Source organism: Mytilus trossulus, chromosome 4 (genome assembly GCF_036588685.1).
Source record: "Mytilus trossulus isolate FHL-02 chromosome 4, PNRI_Mtr1.1.1.hap1, whole genome shotgun sequence".
Lineage (NCBI taxonomy): Eukaryota > Metazoa > Mollusca > Bivalvia > Mytilida > Mytilidae > Mytilus > Mytilus trossulus.
The window spans coordinates 32064992-32068056 of record NC_086376.1 but is presented as its reverse complement, the minus strand read 5'-3'; the positions used below and the strand labels follow the sequence as shown (position 1 = coordinate 32068056).

At 29.9% G+C, this 3065-nt stretch overlaps 1 long non-coding RNA gene across 1 annotated transcript; it reads left to right on the top strand.

Annotated features, from left to right (window-relative positions):
* The first annotated feature begins 300 nt into the window (after positions 1–300).
* On the top strand, positions 301–2842 carry LOC134713862 (uncharacterized). The gene is made up of 4 exons (XR_010106403.1): positions 301–366; positions 873–940; positions 1749–1808; positions 2380–2842. It is a non-coding gene; the product is annotated as an uncharacterized LOC134713862 (long non-coding RNA).
* Positions 2843–3065: the final 223 nt, after the last annotated feature.

Below are 3065 nucleotides of genomic sequence, written 5' to 3'. Positions count from 1 at the left end.
ACTGAAAAATATGGTTCTTTTGGCTTTACACACTAGTTTTGTACGAGGCACGTAAATAACAACTAATATAGAAAGTAGACACAAATAAATAAATCATGTTTTTTTAACTGAAGTATTATTAATATTCACAGACCAATTGATTTTCATTGGGAGCCATGGATTTTATATGAAGCACGATTTTTAAGCAAGACAAAATTTTGTTTTTTACATCATTCATATCCTATTTGCCAAAAATAAATCCAGAACATTTTTTCTGCAACTGAATATGTTACTTAGGTCCAATTATTTGTTTAAACATTACAGATTAGTATTTGGTTTGTCCATAAGGATTTAGACTGGAAATGGCAATTAAATCTGATTTTTAAAGTAAGTTTTGATCATAAATTTCTAAACTAAAATAATGTAAAATGTGAATTTGTGTGAGGTATAATGTTTTTGACCTGTCTATCCTGTCCATCAACCTGTTTCTTGTCATTACAACAGAATTTTATAAAACAAGGTAGTTTGTACACAATACTTTGTAGTTGTGCATGTAAACAAGAAATTTTGAATGTTTTCCCCTAGAAGTAATGTACGTTGTGCCCCTCTGGACTTAAGTTAAGGCCTATACTGCTGTAACAGTTTCAATACAAGTCCTCTAAAACTGCACAACAGAATTTCATGGATCTTTGAAGTAAATGAGAACAGTATATAGCATATTCACAAAATATCAGTTCACTTTTTTTCTATCAATACGCCAAGCACAATATATTTCTCTAACAAGTATGTGTTATTATAGTAGTCTGTTTTGTGAAAGATTATCTATAGTGCTTAAATTGACCTGTAAAAGGAATATTTCATACAAGTATATTGCTTTTATTATTTGTTTATAGGCTGATGTGAGGACTGATTATATGGTGTTGGAAGTAAGAACTGGCGATCTTATACTGCTAACATATTGGTAGATATACCCAAATTTTTATCCTCCACGTAACACATATCTCAGACAATTTCTATAATGGTGGACAATCAACTTTTTATGCCCCACCTACGATAGTAGAGGGGCATTATGTTTTCTGGTCTGTGTGTCCGTCCATTCGTCCGTCTGTCCCGCCTCAGGTTAAAGTTTTTGGTCAAGGTAGTTTTTGATGAAGTTGAAGTCCAATCGACTTCAAACTAAGGACTTCAAACTTAGTACACATGTTGCCTATGATATGATCTTTCTAATTTTAATGCCAAATTAGAGATTTTACCCCAATTTCACGGTCCACTGAACATAGAAAAGGATTATGCGAGTGGGGCATTCATGTACTGAGGACACATTCTTGTTTAAAAGAGTTATGCCCTATGGAAATATAAAATAAGTGCAACAGGTGGAACATTGGAACTATAATCTTTTATTTTAATCTAAAAGTGTTTGATGTCAGTTAAATAACGGTTCAGGTATCATGAAGATTGAGTTACATGGAGATATTACGCTCCAGAGGAAAGGGGTACATAATTGACCGATATAGTCAAGATACTGACAAACTTTGAAACATAAATTGTTTTTGACTTTTTTTCTATTTATCAAGATTCAGACTAAATATCCAATGAATTTCTGTAGTAATTATGAACCACAAACTTAAATGTTCAAAGTATATTTTTTTATCAACCAACTTTCTATCAAATATCCACAGAAATCAAAGTTTTCCTCAATCACAATGAAAATTATTTAATCTGTAGATTTTTTGAAGAGTTTAGATAACTGATTCAACTTTGTATTACAGGTTAGCATCACAGCTTGTCCTTTTGCATACTGTCCGGAGTAGAATTTGGATCTTTTTGAGGTGAAAAAATATATATTTGTTCACATACCAGAGGGTGGTAATTGGGATACCTTTATAACCAATAATGGTAAAAATTATTACTGAATAACGTTTACTGAAACTTCGGAGCATGCAATAAAATGTAAAGTTTCAGATGATGAAAATTAAACAAATTTTGACAAATCAAATTAGTTTTCTTCCAAAAAAAAAATTAACAATAACGATCATTGTTTGATGCTAGCAGTAGCCAATAATGACTGCTTGACACCTGATGGTATAGGGCATTACTACCCTCATTCACATTTTGTAAATTGATGTTATCTTATGGACAGTTTAAATTTCTATAAATCTTTATTATTTGCAATTATATTTCATTTTTATTTTTTCTACTGCAGCCTTTATAGATGCAAATCAGATCTTTTAATGTTAAGAAGGTTTATAGTTCTTTTTAACTTCTTTCTCTTATACCATTTTTAAAAGAAAAATTACCACTCAAATATTTAAATATTACCTAATTCATATACTTTAACAACTAACTTGAAATTCACTATGGATTGTCAAGAAATGAAATATGATTTTATTTATTTTACAGGTGCCCTTGTGTGGTCAATCCAATGGACAATAACAATCATGCAGACCAGATATATATTGCTTTTTTGTATAATAAAATCTTTAAATGATAATTCTGAAAGCCAAATGATTCATTTTTTTATGCTGTTACTTTTTCCATTTACTGTAAATTAACAAATTTTTGTTTTTAATGCTGTTATTCGTTTGGCTCAAATGAAGTATACAGATATTTAGTTCCAGATTTTGATATATGTATTCCTATGCAAATAAAAACTTGTATTATAGTTATAAAAATAGTTGATTAATACTTATCATTTTATAATTATTATTTGATGAAATGGAAAATTATAATTGTAAAGGTTGACAATTTGAAAGAAAAAAATAGTCTTTTATGATTGACTGGTAGACAGATCAACAGGTTGACAAGTCAACAGATGCCTATATTAAGGAACCTCGCTTGTCATGTTTTGGAACTTTGGTAAGGCAGCAACCATTTGATTTTTTTTGGGGGGGGGCTATGGTTTTTTTTTTTGGAAAAAAAAGTTTGTTTCCAGTTTTTGGAGAAAAAATTATTTGTTTTTGATTCTGAAAAAAAATAAATTGTTTGTTTCACCCTAAGCTGCCACTATATGTAATGCTAAACATGAAAGAAATAAATTGTTTTCGACTTCTCGCCACAGGCGAAAAAAAAAGTTTGTCCAGAAAAAA